Genomic DNA, 17,919 nt, shown 5'->3' on the forward strand with positions numbered 1-17,919 from the left:
GTAGAGAGACAGCGAGGTAGAGAGACAGTGAGGTAGAGAGACAGTGAGGTACAGAGACAGAGAGGTAGAGAGACATGGAGGTACAGAGACAGTGGTAGAGAGACAGAGAGATAGAGAGGTAGAGAGACAACAAGGTAGAGAGACAGTGGTAGAGAGAGAGTGAGGTACAGAGACAGTGGTAGAGAGGTAGAGAGACAGAGAGGTAGAGAGACAGAGAGGTAGAGAGACAGCGGTACAGAGACAGTGAGGTAGAGAGACAGTGAGGTAGAGAGACAGTGAGGTAGAGAGACAGTGAGGTAGAGAGACAGTGAGGTAGAGAGACAGCGAGGTACAGAGACAGCGAGGTACAGAGACAGAGAGGTAGAGAGACAGGGTGTTAGAGAGACAGTGGTAGAGAGACAGCGAGGTACAGAGACAGTGGTAGAGAGACAGAGAGGTAGAGAGACAGAGAGGTCGAGACAGAGGTGGAGTGACAGAGTGGTAGAGAGACAGAGAGGTGGTGTGGTAGAGAGACAGACAGGTAGAGAGACAGACAGGTACAGATACAGAGAGGTTGAGAGACAGCAAGGTACAGAGACAGTGGTAGAGAGACAGAGGGGTAGAGAGACTTTGGTAGAGAGACAGGGTGTTAGAGATACAGAGAAGTAGAGAGACAGAGAGATAGAGAGACAGAGAGGTAGAGAGACAGAGAGGTAGAGAGACAGAGAGACAGAGAGACAGAGAGACAGAGAGACAGAGAGACAGAGAGACAGAGAGGTAGAGAGACAGAGAGGTAGAGAGACAGAGAGGTAGAGAGACAGAGAGGTAGAGAGACAGAGAGGTAGAGAGACAGAGAGGTAGAGAGACAGAGAGGTAGAGAGACAGAGAGGTAGAGAGACAGAGAGACAGAGAGACAGAGAGACAGAGAGGTAGAGAGACAGTGTTAGAGAGACAGTGTTAGAGAGACAGAGAGATAGAGAGACAGAGAAGTAGAGAGACAGAGAGGTGGAGAGACAGAGAGGTAGAGAGACAGAGAGGTAGAGAGACAGAGAGGTAGAGAGGTAGAGAGGTAGAGAGACAGTGTTAGAGAGACAGAGAGACAGAGAGGTAGAGAGACAGAGAGGTGGAGAGACAGAGAGGTGGAGAGACAGAGAGGTGGAGAGACAGAGAGGTGGAGAGACAGAGAGGTAGAGAGACAGAGAGGTGGAGAGACAGAGAGGTGGAGAGACAGAGAGGTGGAGAGACAGAGAGGTGGAGAGACAGAGAGGTGGAGAGACAGAGAGGTGGAGAGACAGAGAGGTAGAGAGACAGAGAGGTAGAGAGACAGAGAGGTAGAGAGACAGAGAGGTAGAGAGACAGAGAGGTAGAGAGACAGAGAGGTAGAGAGACAGAGAGGTAGAGAGACAGAGAGGTAGAGGTAGAGAGACAGAGAGGTTGAGACAACAAGGTAGAGAGACAGTGGTAGAGAGACAGTGGTAGAGAGAGAGTGAGGTACAGAGACCTAGAGGTAGAGAGACCGAGAGGTAGAGAGACCGAGAGGTAGAGAGACCGAGAGGTAGAGAGACCGAGAGACAGAGAGACAGAGAGACAGAGAGGTAGAGAGACAGAGAGGTAGAGAGACAGCGAGGTACAGAGACAGCGAGGTACAGAGACAGCGAGGTAGAGAGACAGTGAGGTAGAGAGACAGTGAGGTACAGAGACAGAGAGGTAGAGAGACAGCGAGGTACAGAGACAGCGAGGTACAGAGACAGCGAGGTAGAGAGACAGTGAGGTAGAGAGACAGTGAGGTACAGAGACAGAGAGGTAGAGAGACAGCGAGGTACAGAGACAGTGGTAGAGAGACAGAGAGATAGAGAGGTAGAGAGACAGAGGTTGAGAGACAACAAGGTAGAGAGACAGTGGTAGAGAGAGAGTGAGGTACAGAGACAGTGGTAGAGAGGTAGAGAGACAGAGAGGTAGAGAGACAGAGAGGTAGAGAGACAGAGAGGTAGAGAGACAGAGAGGTAGAGAGACAGAGAGGTAGAGAGACAGAGAGGTAGAGAGACAGAGAGGTAGAGAGACAGCGGTACAGAGACAGTGAGGTAGAGAGACAGTGAGGTAGAGAGACAGTGAGGTAGAGAGACAGTGAGGTAGAGAGACAGTGAGGTAGAGAGACAGTGAGGTAGAGAGACAGTGAGGTAGAGAGACAGCGAGGTAGAGAGACAGCGAGGTACAGAGACAGAGAGGTAGAGAGACAGGGTGTTAGAGAGACAGTGGTAGAGAGACAGCGAGGTACAGAGACAGCGAGGTACAGAGACAGTGGTAGAGAGACAGAGAGGTAGAGAGACAGAGAGGTCGAGACAGAGGTGGAGTGACAGAGTGGTAGAGAGACAGAGAGGTGGTGTGGTAGAGAGACAGACAGGTAGAGAGACAGACAGGTACAGATACAGAGAGGTTGAGAGACAGCAAGGTACAGAGACAGTGGTAGAGAGACAGAGGGGTAGAGAGACTTTGGTAGAGAGACAGGGTGTTAGAGATACAGAGAAGTAGAGAGACAGAGAGATAGAGAGACAGAGAGGTAGAGAGACAGAGAGGTAGAGAGACAGAGAGGTAGAGAGACAGAGAGGTAGAGAGACAGAGAGGTAGAGAGACAGAGAGGTAGAGAGACAGAGAGGTAGAGAGACAGAGAGGTAGAGAGACAGAGAGGTAGAGAGACAGAGAGGTAGAGAGACAGAGAGGTAGAGAGACAGAGAGGTAGAGAGACAGAGAGACAGAGAGGTAGAGAGACAGAGAGGTAGAGAGACAGAGAGGTAGAGAGACAGAGAGGTAGAGAGACAGAGAGGTAGAGAGACAGAGAGGTAGAGAGACAGAGAGGTAGAGAGACAGAGAGACAGAGAGGTAGAGAGACAGTGTTAGAGAGACAGTGTTAGAGAGACAGAGAGATAGAGAGACAGAGAGATAGAGAGACAGAGAAGTAGAGAGACAGAGAGGTAGAGAGACAGAGAGGTGGAGAGACAGAGAGGTGGAGAGACAGAGAGGTATAGAGACAGAGAGGTAGAGAGACAGAGAGGTGGAGAGACAGAGAGGTGGAGAGACAGAGAGGTGGAGAGACAGAGAGGTGGAGAGACAGAGAGGTGGAGAGACAGAGAGGTGGAGAGACAGAGAGGTGGAGAGACAGAGAGGTGGAGTGGTAGAGAGACAGAGAGGTAGAGAGACAGAGAGGTAGAGAGACAGAGAGGTAGAGAGACAGAGAGGTAGAGAGACAGAGAGGTAGAGAGACAGAGAGGTAGAGAGACAGAGAGGTAGAGAGACAGAGAGGTAGAGAGACAGAGAGGTAGAGAGACAGAGAGGTAGAGAGACAGCGAGGTACAGAGACAGCGAGGTAGAGAGACAGCGAGGTACAGAGACAGTGAGGTACAGAGACAGTGAGGTACAGAGACAGTGAGGTACAGAGACAGAGAGGTACAGAGACAGTGGTAGAGAGACAGAGAGATAGAGAGGTAGAGAGACAGAGGTTGAGAGACAACAAGGTAGAGAGACAGTGGTAGAGAGAGAGTGAGGTACAGAGACAGTGGTAGAGAGGTAGAGAGACAGAGAGGTAGAGAGACAGAGAGGTAGAGAGACAGAGAGGTAGAGAGACAGCGGTACAGAGACAGCGGTACAGAGACAGTGAGGTAGAGAGACAGTGAGGTAGAGAGACAGTGAGGTAGAGAGACAGTGAGGTAGAGAGACAGCGAGGTACAGAGACAGCGAGGTACAGAGACAGCGAGGTAGAGAGACAGAGAGGTAGAGAGACAGAGAGGTAGAGAGACAGAGAGGTCGAGACAGAGGTGGAGTGACAGAGTGGTAGAGAGACAGAGAGGTGGTGTGGTAGAGAGACAGACAGGTAGAGAGACAGACAGGTACAGATACAGAGAGGTTGAGAGACAGCAAGGTACAGAGACAGTGGTAGAGAGACAGAGGGGTAGAGAGACTTTGGTAGAGAGACAGGGTGTTAGAGATACAGAGAAGTAGAGAGACAGAGAGGTAGAGAGACAGAGAGACAGAGAGACAGAGAGGTAGAGAGACAGAGAGACAGAGAGACAGAGAGACAGAGAGACAGAGAGACAGAGAGACAGAGAGACAGAGAGACAGAGAGGTAGAGAGACAGAGAGGTAGAGAGACAGAGAGGTAGAGAGACAGAGAGGTAGAGAGACAGAGAGGTAGAGAGACAGAGAGGTAGAGAGACAGAGACAGAGAGGTAGAGAGACAGAGAGGTAGAGAGACAGAGAGGTAGAGAGACAGAGAGGTAGAGAGACAGAGAGGTAGAGAGACAGAGAGACAGAGAGGTAGAGAGACAGTGTTAGAGAGACAGAGAGATAGAGAGACAGAGAAGTAGAGAGACAGAGAGGTGGAGAGACAGAGAGGTGGAGAGACAGAGAGGTGGAGAGACAGAGAGGTGGAGAGACAGAGAGGTAGAGAGACAAAGAGGTAGAGAGGTAGAGAGGTAGAGAGGTAGAGAGACAGTGTTAGAGAGACAGAGAGATAGAGAGACAGAGAGATAGAGAGACAGAGAGGTAGAGAGACAGAGAGGTGGAGAGACAGAGAGGTGGAGAGACAGAGAGGTGGAGAGACAGAGAGGTAGAGAGACAGAGAGGTGGAGAGACAGAGAGGTGGAGAGACAGAGAGGTGGAGAGACAGAGAGGTGGAGAGACAGAGAGGTGGAGAGACAGAGAGGTGGAGAGACAGAGAGGTGGAGAGACAGAGAGGTGGAGAGACAGAGAGGTGGAGAGACAGAGAGGTGGAGAGACAGAGAGGTGGAGAGACAGAGAGACAGAGTGGTAGAGAGACAGAGTGGTAGAGAGACAGAGTGGTAGAGAGACAGAGAGGTGGAGAGACAGAGAGGTGGAGAGACAGAGAGGTGGAGAGACAGAGAGGTGGAGAGACAGAGAGGTGGAGAGACAAGAGAGGTGGAGAGACAGAGAGGTGGAGAGACAGAGTGGTGGAGAGACAGAGAGGTGGAGAGACAGTGGTAGAGAGATAGAGAGGTAGAGAGACAGGGTTTTACAGACGTTGAGGTATAAAGACAGTACGTCGCCATATTTGTGAGATCCAGGAGCAGACTGAGGTCTGTGAGATCCAGGAGCAGAATGAGGGCTGTGAGATCCAGGAGCAGACTGAGGGCTGTGAGATCCAGGAGCAGAATGAGGGCTGTGAGATCCAGGAGCAGACTGAGGGCTGTGAGATCCAGGAGCAGACTGAGGGCTGTGAGATCCAGGAGCAGAATGAGGGCTGTGAGATCCAGGAGCAGACTGAGGGCTGTGAGATCCAGGAGCAGAATGAGGGCTGTGAGATCCAGCAGCAGACTGAGGGCTGTGAGATCCAGGAGCAGACTGAGGGCTCTGAGATGTGAGATGGGCCGTGCCCCATAAACAAAGAGCTGACAGCTCACCCATCACACGGACAGGCCTGCCTTCTGCTGCCCAGATAAAGCAGGGAGCACGCTCCTGTAACAACATCATCCCGCATCCACCCGCAGTCCCAGCTAACCACCTCCTTATCCGCTCCTACCCCTTCCTATCTATACACCTGCCATCCCATCAGACCCTAGTCTCTCCCTACACCTGCCCATCTATACACCTGCCATCCCATCAGACCCTAGTCTCTCCCTACACCTGCCCACCTATACACCTGCCATCCCATCAGACCCTAGTCTCTCCCTACACCTGCCATCCCATCAGACCCTAGTCTCTCCCTACACCTGCCCATCTATACACCTGCCATCCCATCAGACCCTAGTCTCTCCCTACACCTGCCATCCCATCAGACCCTACTTTCTCCCTACACCAGCCCATCTATACACCTGCCATCCCATCAGACCCTAGTCTCTCCCTACACCTGCCATCCCATCAGACCCTAGTCTCTCCCTACACCTGCCCATCTATACACCTGCCATCCCATCAGACCCTAGTCTCTCCCTACACCTGCCCATCTATACACCTGCCATCCCATCAGACCCTAGTCTCTCCCTACACCAGCCCATCTATACACTTGCCATCCCATCAGACCCTAGTCTCTCCCTACACCTGCCATCCCATCAGACCCTAGTCTCTCCCTACACCTGCCCATCTATACACCTGCCATCCCATCTGACCCTAGTCTCTCCCTACACCTGCCATCTCCTCAGACCCTAGTCTCTCCCTACACCTGCCCATCTATACACCTGCCATCCCATCAGACCCTAGTCTCTCCCTACACCTGCCATCCCATCAGACCCTAGTCTCTCCCTACACCTGCCATCCCATCAGACCCTAGTCTCTCCCTACACCTGCCCATCTATACACCTGGCATCCCATCAATCAATCAAATGTATTTATAAATCCCTTCTTACATCAGCTGATGTCACAAAGTGCTGTACAGAAACCCAGCCTAAAACCCCAAACAGCAAGCATTGCATGTCTAGATGCATGGTGGCTAGGAAAAACTCCCTAGAAAGGCCAAAACCTAGGAAGAAACCTAGAGAGGAACCAGGCTATGAGGGGTGGCCAGTCCTCTTCTGGCTGTGCTGGGTGGAGATTATAACAGAACATGGCCAAGATGTTCAAATGTTCCCCTTCCCATCAGACCCTACACTCTCCCTACACCTGTATACCTGTCTTCCCATGAGCCCTTACAGGTACACTAGTAGTCGTCAGTCCTAGTTGTGGAGTGTTATGTTAAATCATTCCAGGTGTCTACCATTTTCTGTGTCTTACCACTGGCATTTGGAGACGCAACTAAGATACTGTACGGTATAGTTTTTTATGATAGTTGCTATCTACAGTACGTTTAGAGATGCAACTAAGATACTGTATGGTATAGTTTTTTATGATAGTTGCTATCTACAGTACATTTAGAGATGCAACTAAGATACTGTAGGGTATAGTTTTTTATGATAGTTGCTATCTACAGTACATTTAGATTGTTAAAGCAGTTGTCGGAGAGGTTTACCTCTTAAGAACTGTGCCAAATGATTTCTGGAACTTGGATTGCCCCATTTTAAACAGTGATTCAGAGAAATGTAGCTCCTCAAATGGCCCTTCAAGGCCACCATTATTCCCTCATCACTTGTGTTTTTGTTTCCATATCTCTCACCTTCCTCACACCTTTTTGTTGCTCATGGGGAATAATATTATGCAAATGAAGACTGGCACCCTGAAATAAAATCTAAGTTGAAACACATCCATCCTCACTGCCCCCTAAATATGTGCACATACACACATTCACTCTCTCTGACCCAGTTTGTTTGTCCTGTCTGTCTCTCACACACACTCTCACAATGGTCTCAACCTCATCACACCTCTCCCGCTAAGTCTGCTCCACTTGAGTCAGACTGGACAGCCATGGAGACAGGAAGACACAGAAGAAGTGATGAAAGCTCCAGAATAATCATCAGCCATTATGGCCAATGGTATTGTGCCTTATCTGGCTTTTGGGAGGAGGAAAAGGGAGAAAGGAGAATTCACAAATCTGTGTGGAAAGAGACACACACACTTTCATGCACTTTATTCAAGCTGTCGCTTCCACTCCATCCTTGCCACACGTGCATGTGTGTACACACACCTTTCTATTGTTCCTCTCTCTCGCTTTCTCTCTGGAATGGAGCATCCCCGTGTTCTGTTAGGCAGAGGTTATGGAGGTCTCAGTGGGCCTCCAATCACAGCTCTGACAGTAGAGGAAAAGTGTGTTGCGGTGTTGAGTGAGGCTTGACATGCGTATTTGTGCTTTCCTGCACTGATTCAGTATGCTCCAGTATGCTCCAGGGAGCTCTCCTTCACTGCTGGATACCTTGGAGCAATACTGAACTGTGGAGTGTGGATATATTCTATCTACATAGTCAGGCAGGGGAAGGAGGGATGATCAGTGAGAGGTGTGGCAGGGTGATGCAAATGAAACGGTGTAAACTGTAATATTCTTTCTAATGGAGGGGAGCTCCACCACTCCAACGATATTGAGAGAGGGATGGAGGAGATACAGAGCAGAGCAGAGGGCGACCAGGGGGCTGAAATAGAGAATGAATTAAAGAGAATAAAAGGAGAGAAATGGGAAAAGGATATCACTGTGGTGGGTAATGAGTAGAGCAGTGACATCAAAGCGTCTCTCAGTGAGGGGACCACAGGGTATAGATTCTCACACTGCTACAAATCAGAGTGAAGAGACCAGAAGAGCACCATGTAATGATTGTCCCTCTCCTTCCTTCCTGTGGTAGTTTGGGAAGTGATGGGAGTGGTATACTCTAACTGTGGGAACCCCCTGGTGACCTCACCATGAAGTCTGTTCACCCCTGAGTTTGGCCTAATGGGCGCAGACAGCCCAGACATAACACTGTGTCTCTGTGTGTCCACTGCAGGTCCATGCAGACACAGGTTTTACACTGGGTTTTGAGGCTCCCTGGGTTATTACGTCATGAACCATAGTGGGTCATCGAAACCTTCAGAGGAGGAAAGCCAAGGTCCGGTGGGAGCCCGGGATGGCAGGTGAGGTTAGAGGAATCTGGGACAAACAACCGGTTAGCCGGACACGTGAACGGAGCCTTGGGTAAGGTGAGTGCAGAGAGGGGGATGCCAGGGTACTGTAGCCGTGGATGAAGTGGCGGTAGAAATGAGCAAACCCCAGGAAGCGTTGACGCTGCACTATGGAGGTAGGTTGGGGCCAGTTTGTACTATCACGACTCAGGATATGACCCGACACAGTAGGCGGTCTGCATCTGGGTCACATCCTGAGTCGTGATAGTACAAACTGGCCCCAACCTACCTCCATAGTGCAGCGTCAACGCAGAATATTTATTATAACAAAGGGGCAGGTTGAGGGCAGGCAGAGGTTTGTAATCCAAGACAGAGTCAAAAAGGTACAGAATGGCAGGCAGGCTCAGGGCAGGCAGAGGTTCGTAATCCAAGACAGAGTCAAAAAGGTACAGAACCGCAGGCAGGCTCAGGGCAGGCAGAAAGGTTGGAACTGGAAAGACTAGAAAACAAGAACTAGAGAAATGGGAAACACGCTGGTAAGACGTAACAGACAAAACAGGACGAACTGGCAACAGACAAACAGAGAACGCAGGTATAAATACACAGGGGATAATGGGGAAAAGCACAAGACGGGTGAAACAGATCAGGGTGTGACAGTAACTGTTTTAAAGTCACAATTGGCCTCATGGTGAAATCCCTAAGTGGTTTCCTTCCTCTCTGGATTAGGAAGAACAACTATGTATTTGTAGTGACTGGGTGTATTGATACAGCATCCAAGGTATAATTAATAACTTCACCAGGCTCAAAAGGATACTCAATCTCTGCTTTTACATTTTTTGACCCATCTTCCAATAATTCCCCTTCTTTGTGTGGCATTGGAAAACCTATCTGGTCTTTGTGGTTGAGTCTGTGTTTGAAATGCATTGCTCGACTGAAGGAACTTACAGATGATTGTATGTGTGGGGTACAGAGATGAAGTAGTCGTTAAAAGAATAAGGTAAAACACTATTATTGCACACAGAATGGGTTTGAATACTTATTGACTCAAGACATTTTATCTTTTCATTTCACAAAATGTCTTAAAAAAACATAATTGACATTATGGGTTATTGTGTCTCAATGTGTCTCAATGTAATCAAGGAACAAAATGATTGTTATTTTGTAATAGAAATATAGCCTCTTACAAGTCACGCCTCAAAACATGTTAAGGAGCCAGAAAGAACAATACCATGCACCCACTAGTGGTCAAAAGGTGTTTGGCGCTCCAAAGATATGGTACGACAGCACTTTATTTTGTGGGGTGGAGTTACAGTACCATTCGAAATACAGCAATTCTTTCCCCGACCACAGCATTTTTCCCACAATGCTCTAGAATTTACACTACGCTGTAGGAAAACGTTTCAGAATATTTTACTGTTAGAATACTGTTTACTGTCAGAATATTTGACATAATAACCCAAGTGACCGTATCATTTACAGTTTTCCATTGCAGTGTGGTATACATATTGACAACGGTGGGAAAGAATCGAAATGTCATGCTTGAGTAAAAGTCAACATACCTTAATAGAAAATGAATCAAGTAAAAGTGAGCCACCCAGTAAAATACAACTTGAGTAAAACTGCATGTATTTGGTTTTAAATTTAAAGTATAAACCATTTCACATTCCTTATATTAAGCAAACCAGATTTTCTTGTTTTTTTATAATGTATTTACGGATAGCCAGGGGCACACTCCAACACTTAGACACTCATTTGCAAACAAAACATTTGTGTTTAGTGAGTCTGCCAGATCAGAGGCAGTAGGGATGATCAAGGATGTTCTCTTGAAAAGTGTGTGAATTTGACTATTTTCCTCTCCTGTAAAGCACAAAAAGTACTTTTGGGTGTCAGGGAAAATGTATGGAGTAAAAAGTATACTCTTCACTTTAAGAATGTAATGGAGTAAAAGCAAAAGTTGGCAAAAACATAGATACCTCCAGTAATACTTAAATATTTATAATTAAGTACTTTATACCACTGCATATTGACATTGTCTAGAATATTGAGTAATGGAGAAACAAAACGTCCTAATACTTAGCTTTTTGCTGTCTGGTAAATCAAAAACACTTCTCACCATATCAACCCTTTATGATTTTAATCCTTGACCGATCAGGAATAGGTATCCCTCACATGAACTACTAGTGATCAGTGTTGGGGGGGTTGGGGGGGTGTAAAAGTCTCTGAGTTCGGGTTGCATGTTAAACAAACAGAGGGCCTTTTGAATGGCGAGCACCAGAGGTTTGAGTAAGTTAAGTAAATTAGTGTAAGTTTGCAGAAGTAACCTAATTTTGAGGGAAAACAAATGCCCGGAATTTTAATTGGGCACAATAGTCTGTGGTGGGACTGAGGGAAATGAGACAAGACCGATGGAAAGACTAACGGCGTGTGTAGGCTGCTGCCAAGCTATTATCACTCATCTACTTCTAGGAAGACGGAAGAGAGGACTAGATAAAGGAAGGAAGAATAGAGAGCCAGGGAAGTCGAGAAGGATGGTACAGGAGAGAGAGCATAGGAGGATGGAGTGAATTGGAGGGATATAGGTTAAGAGAGCCAGGGAAGTCGAGAAGGAGGGTACAGGAGAGAGAGCATAGGAGGATGGAGTGAATTGGAGGGATATAGGTTAAGAGAGCCAGGGAAAGGGAGAAGGAGGGTACAGGAGAGAGAGCATAGGAGGATGGAGTGAATTGGAGGGATATAGGTTAAGAGAGCCAGGGAAGTCGAGAAGGAGGGTACAGGAGAGAGAGCATAGGAGGATGGAGTGAATTGGAGGGATATAGGTTAAGAGAGCCATGGAAAGGGAGAAGGAGGGTACAGGAGAGAGAGCATAGGAGGATGGAGTGAATTGGAGGGATATAGGTTAAGAGAGCCAGGGAAAGGGAGAAGGAGGGTACAGGAGAGAGAGCATAGGAGGATGGAGTGAATTGGAGGGATATAGGTTAAGAGAGCCAGGGAAAGGGAGAGAGGGGTACAGGAGAGAGAGCATAGGAGGATGGAGTGAATTGGAGGGATATAGGTTAAGAGAGCCAGGGAAGTCGAGAAGGAGGGTACAGGAGAGAGAGCATAGGAGGATGGAGTGAATTGGAGGGATATAGGTTAAGAGAGCCAGGGAAGTCGAGAAGGAGGGTACAGGAGAGAGAGCATAGGAGGATGGAGTGAATTGGAGGGATATAGGTTAAGAGAGCCAGGGAAAGGGAGAGAGGGGTACATGATCTTTTTCATTTGTTTGCTTGGAAATAACTGCCTTTCTAAATATCCTTCGAATTTTAACACAACTGGATTCTCAAAATCAGACAAGTAAAGGAAAAAGAGAGTAATGAACCATATCATGATCATTTATTTGCACAGTTGATTTGACTAACTTTCATTTATACGACCAAGTACATTCTCATACTTTGTAGAGCATGGACTACAATGTGATGCTGTGTGAGAGCATGTGTGTGTATGTGTTTGTGTCTTTGTGTGTGCATGTGCTTGTGTTTATACAGTGTCTTCAGAAAGACTAAACACCCCTTGATATTTTTCCACATTTTGTTGTGTTGCAGCCTGAATTTAAAATGGATTCAAAATACAGTGCCTTGCGAAAGTATTTGGCCCCCTTGAACTTTGCGACCTTTTGCCACATTTCAGGCTTCAAACATTAAGATATAAAACTGTATTTTTTTGTGAAGAATCAACAACAAGTGGGACACAATCATGAAGTGGAACGACATTTATTGGATATTTCAAACTTTTTTAACAAATCAAAAATGGAAAAATTGGGCATGCAAAATTATTCAGCCCCCTTAAGTTAATACTTTGTAGCGCCACCTTTTGCTGCGATTACAGCTGTAAGTCGCTTGGGGTATGTCTCTATCAGTTTTGCACATCGAGAGACTGACATTTTTTCCCATTCCTCCTTGCAAAACAGCTTGAGCTCAGTGAGGTTGGATGGAGAGCATTTGTGAACAGCAGTTTTCAGTTCTTTCCACAGATTCTCGATTGGATTCAGATCTGGACTTTGACTTGACCATTCTAACACCTGGATATGTTTATTTTTGAACCATTCCATTGTAGATTTTGCTTTATGTTTAGGATCATTGTCTTGTTGGAAGACAAATCTCTGTTCCAGTCTCAGGTCTTTTGCAGACTCCATCAAGTTTTCTTCCAGAATGGTCCTGTATTTGGCTCCATCTATCTTCCCATCAATTTTAACCATCTTCCCTGTCCCTGCTGAAGAAAAGCAGGCCCAAACCATGATGCTGCCACTACCATGTTTGACAGTGGGTATGGTGTGTTCAGGGTGATGAGCTGTGTTGCTTTTACGCCAAACATAACGTTTTGCATTGTTGCCAAAAAGTTCAATTTTGGTTTCATCTGACCAGAGCACCTTCTTCCACATGTTTGGTGTGTCTCCCAGGTGGCTTGTGGCAAACTTTAAACGACACTTTTTATGGATATCTTTAAGAAATGGCTTTCTTCTTGCCACTCGTTTATATAGTGTCAAAGGACAATGATAATTTATTGTTAAAACGAGAGGCTGCCTGGATCTTTAATTTAAAGACCCTTGCGCCCTTCGGTCTCAACGTAGACTTTGATCTGAAGCCATTCTTGTGATTATTGTGATTTTGCCATTGTAATTGTGTGTAAACTTGTATAGTTAAATGAATCTATGATCGTATGCTATCCATTTGTTTGTATGCTGTTCTTTGTATGACATTTTAATATTTGATTATTAACCAATGATATTAGGCCACTCCTGGCCATGATTACAGACACCTGTGTCCTTTGACACTATATAAACGAGTCATCCCGCAGTGTTTGTGATTATACCCTGATGAAGACAGCTTGGCTGTCGAAACGTTGGTATTAAATTTTTGCATCTGAGCTCCAAGAGTGTGCGGCTCTCTTTTATTTTTATTTTCAGGATTGTATGTATCATCATTAGTCATTTAGGTCAACATTGGATCATTCAGAGATCCTCACTGAACTTCTGGAGAGAGTTTGCTGCTCTGAAAGTAAAGGGGCTGAATAATTTTGCACGCCCAATTTTTCAGTTTGATTTGTTAAAAAAGTTTGAAATATCCAATAAATGTCGTTCCACTTCATGATTGTGTCCCACTTGTTGTTGATTCTTCACAAAAAAAATACAGTTTTATATCTTTATGTTTGAAGCCTGAAATGTGGCAAAAGGTCGCAAAGTTCAAGGGGGCCGAATACTTTCGCAAGGCACTGTATATTTTTGGTCACTGGCCTATACACAATAACCCACGATGTCAAAGTGGAATTAAAAAGTGTGGACACACCTACTCATTCAAGGCTTTTTCTTTATTTTTGCTACATTTAGAAGACATCAAAACTATGAAATAACACATATGGAATCATGTAGTAACCAAAAAAGTGTTAAACAAATCAAAATATATGTGAGATTTTTCAAAGTAGCCAATTTTAACTTTGATGATAGCTTTGCACACTCTTGGCATTCTCTCAACCAGCTTCACCTGGAATGTTTTTCCAACAGTCTTGAAGGAGTTCCCACATATGCTGAGCACTTGTTGGCTGCTTTTCCTCCACTCTGCAGTTCAGCTCATCCCAAACCATCTCAAATGGGTTGAAGTTGGGTGATTGTGGAGGCCAGGTCATATGATGCAGCACTCCATCACTCTTCTTCTTGGTCAAATAGCCCTTACATAGCCTGTAGGTGTGTTGGGTAATTTTTTATTTATTTGTTTTATTTTATTGAAACTTTATTTAACTAGGCAAGTCAGTTAAGAACAAATTCTTATTGACAATGATGGCCTATGGGACTCCCAATCAAGACCGGTTGTGATACAGCCTGGATTCGAACCAGAGTGTCTGTAGTGACGCCTCTAGCACTGAGATGCAGTGCCTTAGACTGCTGTGCCACTCGGGAGCCCAACAGGTCATTGTCCTGTTGAAAAACCAATAATAGTATGGGTATCACTGCTGGGATGGGGTATCACTGGGGAATGCTGTGGTAGCCATGCTGGTTAAGTGTGCCTTGAATTCTAAATAAATCACTGATAGTGTCACCAGCAAGCACCCCCACACCATCACACCTCCTTCTCCATGCTTCACGGTGGGAACGGACATCATCCGTACATCATAAGCGGACATCATCCGTTCACCTACTCTGCGTCTCACAAAGACACGGCGGTTGGAACCAAACATCTCAAATTTGGACTCATCAGACCAAAGGACAGATTTCCACTGGTCTAATGTCCATTGCTTGTGTTTCTTGGCCCAAACAAGTCTCTTCTTATTATTGGTGTCCTTTAGTAGTGGTTTCTTTGCAGCAATTAGACCATGAAGGCCTGATTCATGCAGTCTCCTCTGAACACTTGATGTTGAGATGTGTCTGTTACTTGAGCTCTGTGAAGCATTTATTTGGGCTGCAATTTCTGAGGCTGGTAACTGTAATGAACTTATCCTCTGCAGTTGAGGTAACTCTGGGTGTTCCTTTCCTGTGGCTGTCCTTATGAAAGCCAATTACATCCTAGCGCATTGACTGACCTTCATGTCTTAAAGTAATGATGGGACTGTTGTTTCTCTTTGCTTATTTGAGCTGTTCTTGCCATAATATGGACTTGGTCTTTTACCAAATAGGGCTATCTTCTGTATACCAACCCTACCTTGTCACAACACAACTGATTGGCTCAAACCCGTTAAGAAGGAATACATTTCCACAAATTAACTTTTAACAAGGCACACCTGTTAATTGAAATGCATTCCAGGTGAATTTATCATGAAGCTGGTTGAGAGAATACCAAGAGTGTGCAAAGCTGTCATCAATGCAAAGGATGGCTACTTTGAAGAATCTCAAATATAAAATAGATTTTGATTTGTTTAACACTTTTTTTGTTACTACATAGTTTTGATGTCTTCACTATTATTCTACAATAAAGAAAAACCCTTGAATGAGTAGGTGTGTCCAAACGTTTGACTGGTGCTGTATGTTTTTAGAAATGTTTACAAATGAATAACACACATGTTTTAAATGTCTTGAGTCAATAAGTATTCAACCCCTTTGTCATGGCAAGCCTAAATTGTTCAGGAGTAATAATAAGTCGCATAATAAGTTGCATGCACTCACTGTCTGTAATAATAGTGTTAAACTTGATTTATTAACGACTACCTCATCTCTGTACCCCACATATATAATTACACTATATATACAAAAGTATGTGGACACCCCTTTAAATTAGTGGATTCGTCTATTTTAGCCACACCCATTGCTGACAGGTGTATAAAATTGAGCACACAGCCATGCAATCTAAGTAGACAAACATTGGCAGTAGAATGGCCTTACTGAAGAGCTCAGTGACTTTCAACGTGCCACTTTCATAGGATGCCACCTTTCCAACAAGTCATTTGGTTAAACTTCTTCCCTATTAGAGCTGCCACAGTCTACTGTAAGTGCTGTTATTGTGAAGTGAAAACGTCTATGAGCAACAATGGCTCAGCCACTGAAGTGGTAGCTCACACAAGCTCACAGAATGAGAATGAATAGTCAAGTGCTGAAGCGTGAAGCATGTAAAAATTGTCTGCGCAATACCAAGCGTCGGCTGGAGTGCTGTAAAACTTGCCACCATTGGACGCTGGAGCAGTGGAAACACATTTTCTGGACTAATGAATCACGCTTCACCATCTGGCAGTCTGACGGATGAATCTGGGTTTGGCAGACACCAGGAGAATGCTACCGGCCCGAATGCATCGTGCCAACTGTAAAGTTTGGTGGAGGAGGAATAATAGTCTGGGGCTGTTTTTTATGGTTTGGTCTAGGCCCCTTAGTTCCAGTGAGGGGGAAATCTTAACACGACAGCATACAATGACATTCTAGATGATTCTGTGCTTCCCAACTTTGGGGAAGGCCCTTTCCTGTTTCAGCATGACAATGTCCCCGTGCACAAAGCGAGGTCCATACAGAAATGGTTTGTTGAGATCGATGTGGAAGAACTTGACTGGCCTGCACACAGCTCTGACCTCAACCCCATCGAACACCTTTGGGATGAATTGGAATGCAGACTGCGAGACAGGCCTAATCCCCCAACATCAGTGCCTGACCTCACTAATTAAAAAAAATATTAACACACATAATACATGGAAGAATGCATAGAATTCCAGGAAATTAGCTTCAAACCAGCAAATAAAAATCTCTGCCCATGCAAAATGTGTAGAATTGCAGGAAATTATCTTTAAAACTGCAACACTTTCTCTCTGCCAACAAGAGGTGTGTGAACAGTTTGGAGTTGAATGGGTTGAGAAGTGGGGGTTTGTTACTACGCCGATAAATTACATTCTCCATCTGGACCTTTGCCACCTAGGAAATTTGTGACCAGACCTTCTCAAATTGTACTTGAGTACTCCTGATCTAGTGGGAAGCTTTCCCAGAAGAGTGGAAGCTGTTATAGAAGCAAAGGGGGAACCAACTCCATATTCATGCCCTTGACTTTGGAATGAGATGTTCAATGAGTAGGTATCCACATACATTTCAAACAAAGATTCAACCACAAAGAGCAGAGAGATTTTCCAATGCCCATTTGAGCATTTTGAAGTTATTAATTACACTTTGGATGGTGTATCAATACATCCTGTCACTACAAAGATACAGGCAGGCATTCATCCTAACTCAGTTGCCGGAGTGGAAAGAAACCGCTCAGGGATTTCACCATGAGGTCAATGGTGACTTTAAAACAGTTACAGAGTTTAATGGCTGTGAAAGCAGAAAAGTGAGGATGGCTCAATAACATTGTAGATACTCCACAAGACAAACCTAAATGACAAAGTGAAAAGCCTGTAGAGAATAAAAAATATTCCAAAACATGCATCCAGTTTGCATCGTATAATGAGCATCCCATATAAATGAGATATTTTTGTATTCATTTTCAATAAATTTGCTATAATTTCTAAAACATGTTTCCACTTTGCCATTATGGGGTATTTGTTGTGTGTAGATAGGTGAGAATTCAGGATGTAACACAACAAAATGTAGAATAAGTCAAGGGGTATGAATACTTTCTGAAAGCACTGTATAATGTAAATCGTCTATAAAAAGAGAAAGGCCTTGTTTAAACAAACCCGCAGCGTGTCTGTCGCCAAGCTTTTTAGCGGGTTCATATCAGCACAGCTTGTGTGAGTGTGTGTGTGCATGTGTGTGTGTGTGTGTGCGCGCGCGTGTGTGTGAGTGTGTGCATGCGTGTGTTGGGGTTAGTTTTAATGTACATATGTAACCCCTTAAACAGTGTTTCATAAAAAAAGTGGCAGGACTCCCATCAGATAACACTACATAATGGGAGTGAGACTGCCTCGTGAGGAGAGGGGGGGGTGAGAGAGGAAGAGGGCCAGAGAAAGTGGGGGTGAGGGGTGAAAGAAGAAGCAAAGTGGGGGAGGGTAATTTATAAAAATCACATTTGATGTAATTTTTGTTTATACTTTATTTAAC

The sequence above is a fragment of the Oncorhynchus masou genome, chromosome 5, assembly GCF_036934945.1.
Source record: "Oncorhynchus masou masou isolate Uvic2021 chromosome 5, UVic_Omas_1.1, whole genome shotgun sequence".
Lineage (NCBI taxonomy): Eukaryota > Metazoa > Chordata > Actinopteri > Salmoniformes > Salmonidae > Oncorhynchus > Oncorhynchus masou.